Genomic DNA, 8,780 nt, shown 5'->3' with positions numbered 1-8,780 from the left:
AACCGTCTCTAAAGCATAACCCCAAAACGATAGTGGTAAATCAGTAAGAGACATAATAGATCGCACCATATCTAATAAAGTACGGTTACGACGTTCGGACACACCATTATGATGTGGTGTTCTAGGTGGCGTGAGTTGCGAAACTATTCCACATTGTTTCAAATGAAGACCAAACTCGTAACTCAAATATTCGCCTCCGTGATCAGATCGTAGAAACTTTATTTTCTTGTTACGATGATTTTCCACTTCACTCTGAAATTCTTTGAACTTTTCAAATGTTTCAGACTTATGTTTCATTAAGTAGATATAACCATATTTGCTCAAATCATCTATGAAGGTTAGAAAATAACGATACCCGCCGCGAGCCTCAACACTCATTGGACCGCATACGTGAGTATGTATTATTTCCAACAAGTCTGTTGTTGGCTCCATTGTTCCGGAGAACGGAGTCTTAGTCATCTTGCCCATGAGGCATGGTTCGCAAGCATCAAGTGATTCCAAAAGCCCATCAGCATGGAGTTTCTTCATGCGCTTTACACCAATATGACCTAAATGGCAGTGCCACAAATAAGTTGCACTATCATTATTAAACTTATATCTTTTGGCTTCAGTACTATGAATATGTGTATCACTACTATCGAGAGTCATCAAAAATAGACCACTCATCAAGGGTGCATGACCATAAAAGATATTACTCATATAAATAGAACAACCATTATTCTCTGATTTAAATGAATAACCGTCTCGCACCAAACAAGATCCATATATAATGTTAATGCTTAACGCAGGCACCAAATAACAATTATTCAGGTCTAAAACTAATCCCGAAGGTAGATGTAGAGGTAGCGTGCCGACGGCGATCACATCGACTTTAGAACCATTTCCCACGCGCATCGTCACCTCGTCCTTAGACAATCTTCACTTAATCCGTAGCCCCTGTTTCGAGTTGCAAATATGAGCAAGAGAACCAGTATCAAATACCCAGGCGCTACTATGAGCATTAGTAAGGTACACATCAATAACATGTATATCAAATATACCTTTCACTTTGCCATCCTTCTTATCCGCCAAATACTTGGGGTAGTTCTGCTTCAAGTGACCAGTCCCTTTGCAGTAGAAGCACTCAATAAGTCAGTAGCTCGCTCCATTGTTCTAGAGAATGGAGTCTTAGTCATCTTGCCCACGAGGCATGGTTCGCAAGCATCAAGTGATTCATAATCAAGTGATTCCAAAATCCCATCAGCATGGAGTTTCTTCATGCTCTTTACACCAATATGACCTAAACGGCAGTGCCACAAATAAGTTGCACTATCATTATTAACTTTGCATCTTTTGACTTCAATATTATGAATATGTGTATCATTATGATTGAGATTCAATAAAAATAGACCACTCATCAAGGGTGCATGACCATAAAAGATATTACTCGCATAAATAGAACAACCATTATTCTCTGATTTAAATGAATAACCGTCTCGCATCAAACAAGATCCAGATATAATGTTCATGCTCAACGCTGGCACCAAATAACAATTATTCAGGTCTAAAACTAATCCCGGAGGTAGATGTAGAGGTAGCGTACCGACGGCGATCACATCGACCTTGGAACCATTTCTGACGCGCATCATCACCTCGTCCTTAGGCAATCTTGTTTAATCCGTAGCCCCTGCTTCGAGTTGCAAATATGAGCAACAAAACCAGTATCAAATACCTAGGCGCTACCACGAGCATTAGTAAGGTACACATCAATAACATGTATATCAAATATTCCTTTCACTTTGCCATCCTTCTTATCCGCCAAATACTTGGGCCAGTTCCGCTTCCAGTGACCAATCCCTTTGCAGTAGAAGCACTCAGTTTCAGGCTTAGGTCCAGACTTGGGCTTCTTTCCGGGAGCAGCAACTTGCTTGCTATTCTTCTTAAAGTTCCCCTTCTTACCTTTGCCCTTTTTCTTGAAACTGGTGGTCTTGTTAACCATCAACTCTTGATGCTTGAGGGAGTCCCGGATTAGGGGGTGTCCGGATAGCCGGACTATACCTTCGGCCGGACTCCTGGACTATGAAGATACAAGATTGAAGACTTCGTCCCGTGTCCGGAAGGGACTTTCCTTGGCGTGGAAGGCAAGCTTGGCGATACGGATATGTAGATCTCCTACCATTGTAATCGACTCTGTGTAACCCTAGCCCTCTCCGGTGTCTATATAATCGGATGGTCTTAGTCCGTAGGACGAACAACAATGATACCATAGGCTAGCTTCTAGGGTTTAGCCTCTCTGATCTCGTGGTAGATCTACTCTTGTACTACCCATATCATCAATATTAATCAAGCAGGACGTAGGGTTTTACCTCCATCAAGAGGGCTCAAACCTGGGTAAAAACATCGTGTCCCCTGCCTCCTGTTACCATTCGCCTAGACGCACAGTTCGGGACCCCCTCCCGAGATCCGCTGGTTTTGACACCGACAATGCTCCTTCTTGTTTTTCTACCTCCGCAGCCTTAAGCATCGCGAAGAGCTAGGGAATTGTATTTTCCATCCCTTGCATATTATAGTTCATCATGAAGCCTTTATAGCTTGGTGGCAGTGACTGAAGAACTCTGTCAATGGCACTATCATCCGGAAGATTAACTCCCACCTAAGTCAAGTGGTTATGGTACCCAGACATTCTGAGTATGTGTTCACTGATAGAACTGTTCTCCTCCATCTTGCAGCTATAGAACTTGTTGGAGACTTCATATCTCTCAACTCGGGCATTTGCTTGAAATATTAACTTCAACTCTTGGAACATCTCATATGCTCCACGATGTTCAAAACATCTTTGAAGTCCCGATTCTAAGTTGTAAAGCATGGCACACTGAACTATCGAGTAGTCATTAACTTTAGTTTGCCAGACGTTCATAACATCCAAAGTTGCTCCTGCAGCGAGCCTTGCACCTAGCGGTGCTTCAAGGACGTAATTCTTCTGTGCAGTAATGAGGATAATCCTCAAGTTACGGACCTAGTCCATGTAGTTGCTACCATCATATTTCAACTTAGCTTTCTCTAGGAACGCATTAAAATTCAAGGGAACGGTAGCACGGGCCATTGATCTACAACAACATAGATATGCGAAAACTATCAGGACTAAGTTCATGATAAATTTAAGTTCAATTAATCATATTACTTAAGAACTCCCACTTAGATAGACACCCCTCTAGTCATCTAAATGATCACATGATCCATATCAACTAAACCATGTCCGATCATCACGTCAGATGGAGTAGTTTTCAATGGTGAACATCTCTATGTGGATCATATCTACTATATGATTCATGTTTGATCTTTCGATCTCAGTGTTCCGAGGCCATATCTGCATATGCTAGGCTCGTCAAGTTTAACCCGAGTATTCTGCATGTGCAAAACTGTCTTGCACCCGTTGTATGTGAATGTAGAGCTTATCACACCCGATCATCACGTGGTGTCTCGGCACTATGAACTGTCGCAACGGAGCATACTCATGGAGAACACTTATACCTTGAAATTTAGTGAGGGATCATCTTATAATGCTACCGCCGTACTAAGCAATATAAGATGCATAAAAAGATAAACATCACATGCAATCAAAATATGTGACATGATATGGCCATCATCATCTTGTGCCTTTGATCTCCATCTCCAAAGCACCGTCATGTTCTCCATCATCACCGGCTTGACACCTTGATCTCCATCGTAGCATCGTTGTCGTCTCACCAACTATCGCTTCTACGACTATCGCTACCGCATAGTGATAAAGTAAAGCAATTACATGGCGATTGCATTTCATACAATAAAGGGACAACCATAAGGCTCCTGCCAGTTGTCGATAACTTTTACAAAACATGATCATCTCATACAATAACTTATATCACATCATGTCTTGACCATATCACATCACAACATGCCCTGCAAAACCAATTTAGACGTCCTCTACTTTGTTGATGCAAGTTTTACGTGGCTGCTACGGGCTTCTAGCTAGAACCGTTCTTACCTACGCATTAAAACCACAACGATTTTTCGTCAAATGTGTTGTTTTAACCTTCAACAAGGACCGGCCGTAGTCAAATTCGATTCAACTAAAGTTGGAGAAACAGACACCCGCCAGCCACCTTTACACAAAACAAGTTGCATGTCTGTCGGTGGAACCGGTCTCATGGACATGGTCATGTAAGGTTGGTCCGGGCCGCTTCATCCAACAATACCGCCGAATCAAAATAAGATGTTGGTGGTAAGAAGTATGACTATTATCGTCCACAACTCTTTGTGTTCTACTCGTGCATATCATCTACGGATAGACCTGGCTTGGATGCCACTGTTGGGGAACGTAGCATGCAATTTCAAAAAAATTCCTACGATCACGCGAGATCTATCTAGGAGATGCATATGAATGAGAGGGGAAGAGTGTGTCCACGTACCCTCGTAGACCGAAAGCGAAAGCGTTAGGTTAACACGGTTGATGTAGTCGAACATCTTCACAATCCAACCGATCAAGTACCGAATGTACAACACCTCAGAGTTCAGGACACGTTCAACTTGATGACGTCCCTCGAAGTCTTGATCCAGCAGAGGGTCGAGGGAGAGTTTCATCAGCACGAAGGCGTGGTGATGGTGATGTGATCCACGCAGGGCTTCGCCTAAGCACTACGACGCTATGACCGGAGGAGTAAACTGTGGAGGGGGGCACCGCACACGGCTAAGAGAACAACTGGTGTGCTTTGGGGTGCCCCCTGCCCTCGTATATAAAGGAGGGGAGGAGGAGGCCGGCCACCAAGGGGCACACCAAGGGGGGGAGTCCTACTAAGACTCCACTCCTTGTAGGATTTGGCCCCCTTTTTTTTCCTTCTCATGGAGGGGGAAAGAGGGAAAGGGACAGGGAAGACGAAAAGGAAAGGGCGGCGCTCCCCCTCCCCTAGTCCAATTTGGGCTCCCTATGGGAGGGGGGCGCGGCCGCCCCTTGTGGGCTGCCTCCCCTCTCCCCCTCTCCCCTATGGCCCATGTAGGCCCATACTTTCCCTGAGGGGTTCCGGTAACCCCTCGGTACTCCGATAAATATCCAAAACGTCCCGAAACCATTTCGGTGTCCAAATACTTTACGATCATTATGCTAAGCTAAAAGATGGGTCTTGTCCATCACATCATTCTCTAATGATGTGATGCCGCTCATCAAATGACAACACATGTCTATGGTCAGGAAACTTAACCATCTTTGATTAACAAGCTAGTCAAGTAGAGGCATACTAGGGACACATTGTTTTGTCTATGTATTCACACATGTATCAAGTTTCCGATTAATACAATTCTAGCATGAATAATAAACATTTATCATGATATAAGGAAATATAAATAACAACTTTATTATTGCCTCTAGGGCATATTTCCTTCACTAAATGCATGATTCGAAAATAGTGGAATCTTAGATGAAGCTATTGCAATGCACATAAGTTTTTAGGCTTCTTTAAATTTTGGTTGCACGTACAAAAATGTGCAACAGACTTTAGCACTCACGGAGAACTATCATGGATACCATAATAGACATCTCACCCCAAAAAAACAATAGTCATCTCACGTGAATTGGCACATCCGCACATTTAAGAGGAACCAGCACAATGGGGTATAGGCTCTATACAGGGTCTGGCTGTGGTAACCTAGTATTTTTCCTAGGCTATGTATTTGGATTTAAGGGGCAGTAACACAATATCTAGTTAACTACCTTGGAGGTTCGCCCAAATCTAATGCTTCTCGGCATGGCACCCTTGAGCTAGTGTGTGGTTGCCTTCCACAACATCCTCCATCTAGGGTAGCACGAATGGTGCGCGAGTGGGATGGTGAGCGGGGCGCTGAACTGTGACCAGCATGACAGCGGCGACGATGCCTGATAAGCGCATGTGTCACGGAGGGTGAGTGTGCTCATGTTTTCGATCCACGCCGATCCGGACAAGGATGGCACAGAGGAGGAGGAGTTGGAGAAGAGGTGTGATGGAGTCAACCACTGGGTGGCTGAGGGTCGGGGGAGAGGGATGCTATGTCGGCGGCGGCGTCCATCTAGGGCTACCCATGTGGGAGGGGTGGCTCCCTCGTGCAGGGAGGGGGAGGTGAGACCGTGAGAGAGAGAGGCCCCCGAGTAAAAGAAAATCGTGGGAAGGAGAGAAAAATCGGTGGAGGTGGACTTGACATGAAGAAAAAGAAATTGTTGGGGTCGAGCATGGGGCTAAACGATGCGAAATGAAACTAGGTACTAACTCCCGATAGTAGAGATAAAACCAACAGTAAAAACTGGTGGGAGGGGTCTTTTACGGTGGTGGGATGGAATTAACCGGAGTGGGGGCGACGCTATCAACTCCCCCTTTAGTAGTAGAGATGAGCAACAATATATAACATATCCTATTTAGTACAGCTCATATAAATTGTCTCAGTTTATGCATATAGCATAAGTGATCTTTGAAGGCAAAAGTGGTGAGATACAAGAATGCTACATTTTTGTGTGCTCGAATGCTACGTTAATTGCTTATATATATAAGTATTTTTTATGGTGATACATATTTGAATGATTTAAATGACTAGTAGATTTCTCACCACTCCTATCGCATGGTATGGGTATACATTGATATATGTGCTTTTACATGCCATATCATGTCTTTTGTCATATTGTTGTTAACTAAGTATTTTTAACTCGTGTTTTGCTGTTGGCTAATCATGCAAAGTAAATCAGAATCATATGTTTACCAACTTGGTTGGTTGCAAACCAAACTAAGGCCTAATAATTTTGCCAAACTTTTGGCTGCTACAGTGGTCGTGATCCAAACAACAACCACATAAAAAATAGGCATACATTTGCTTTGGTCATGCCAAAATTTTGGATGGGCTAGTTGGGACTCAAACTAAACATACCTTGAGTTCTTCATCGCTGATGAAGTTGGGACACCAGAGGTGATAGAATAATTGTTCCTTAGCTTTCCCCATATCGACGTCCTTTGTCGGAGTGGCATCGACATGTCAAAGGAGGGTGTCGACAATCAGGCAATCGGTTTAGCATGAATAGCATTTGTTCATGGTGGTCGTATCCTGCTGAGAGATGGTGTTGCAACATGTTTTTCCTCAGCCATATACGGCTCTGTCGGGGAACTTGTGAGTTTTATATCCCCTCATAGTCTCCAAGTGCAGGGAACTGTTGTAGCACTTCTCAATGTGGAGCAGTGGAGGTGGGAGTAGGAGTGTCTTCCCATAGAAACTAAAGGTAGAAATCTTATTCTCCCGGGCTCTATCTGCCACTCATACAACCTTTCGTACAACAATCATTTGTTTTACCTAGACACTTTAATGAAAAATAATTTGCAAGTGCAAAAGATGTGGTGTGCAAGATTAGAAAGTGCAAGTAAATAAAAGTTCGGTACTGAAATTTAAAACCGCAATGAAATAAAAGAGAGCGAGTGTGGATGCAGTGGTGGTAGTGATAGTGAAATTGTCCCTAGCAACTTGGCTACGATAAAACTACCTATGGGAAACCGCAAAAAAAAACTATGGGCATACTTGTAGTTTATATGTGGAAGAGTCATATACTAATTACTGCCCTTACTTGAAATCATAACTTATGATTGAAACCCTAGCAACATCCGCAAATACTAAGAATTTATTGTGGTAACTCAACCATAGCATTAAGTTATATGGGTTCTCTCTGTCTCATATGTTTTGACTCGTATACTTCGGTACGGTAATTTCTGTCAATGTGGCCACCCTACAATTATATTAATCATTACACATTACCGACCCTCAATTGTGATTAGGCATATGTGTGCGCTCATATATTAGCATAAGAGGAGAGCACCATATCAAAAGTACAATTTATATCAATCATAATATTTCACTAGTGTTGTAGGACAAAAGAAAAATACGCACACATAATAGTAGTGGAAAAAATCATTCGATAATAACTAATCGCATAAAGCACCTTTAAGTAGGAGATTGTAGAGGTTCATGAATGTATGCACCACCGCATGATAGGGGAGGGGGGCCTCTTTCTTATTTTCCCTCCCCCCCCCCACCCCCTAGACAAGAGAAGGTTTTCCCCTATGATCCTTGGTGTTCATGGCTCCCAGAGAATGAGAGCCTCCTTTGATAATGGATCTACCCCCTCCGGTGGAGTGCTAGAAAAGGTTTTTTTGCCTCAGAGCTGCCCCCTGTGACGGCACAAAAATTTCCAAAACATCATAACTAGGGTTTTGGGGTACATTAGGGCCAGAGGCGCCGTAAGGCGGTGGAAGTGATCCCCAGGGGCCCACACGCCCCAGTTGGTGCGCGATAGGGCTTTCCTGCAAGGCCGGGGTTTGTGGGGCCCTAGTAGGGTCCCTTGGGATAGGCTTTGGCACAGTCCCACTTCCAGCCGAAATTTTTTATTGGTCCCTAGAAATACCTTTTTGAGAAGCCAAAAACACTAAAAAGTAACAACTGACACTTGACACTGAATTAATATGTTAGTTCAGAAAAAAGATAAAACAACATGCCAAAACAATGTATAAATGGTATGAATGTAGCATGAACGTTATAAAAATTATTGATACATTTGAGATGTATCACCCCCACCTTTGTATGGCATGATTTGGGATCATCTTCTGACCCTCCCACGGAGCTGACTTCTTTGAGACGGTGATCCATCTTCTTTGCGGTCGCCGACGTCTTATGGTCTACATCGACGACTTCCAGGATAATAGTTCTACAAGCTTCTGAATTTCAACAAGGTTACTCTCGTAAAACAGAGGTCCGGAGACGATAAC

This window comes from Triticum dicoccoides, chromosome 6A (assembly GCF_002162155.2).
Source record: "Triticum dicoccoides isolate Atlit2015 ecotype Zavitan chromosome 6A, WEW_v2.0, whole genome shotgun sequence".
In the NCBI taxonomy this organism is placed as follows: Eukaryota; Viridiplantae; Streptophyta; class Magnoliopsida; order Poales; family Poaceae; genus Triticum; species Triticum dicoccoides.
This window is presented reverse-complemented; position numbering follows the sequence as displayed.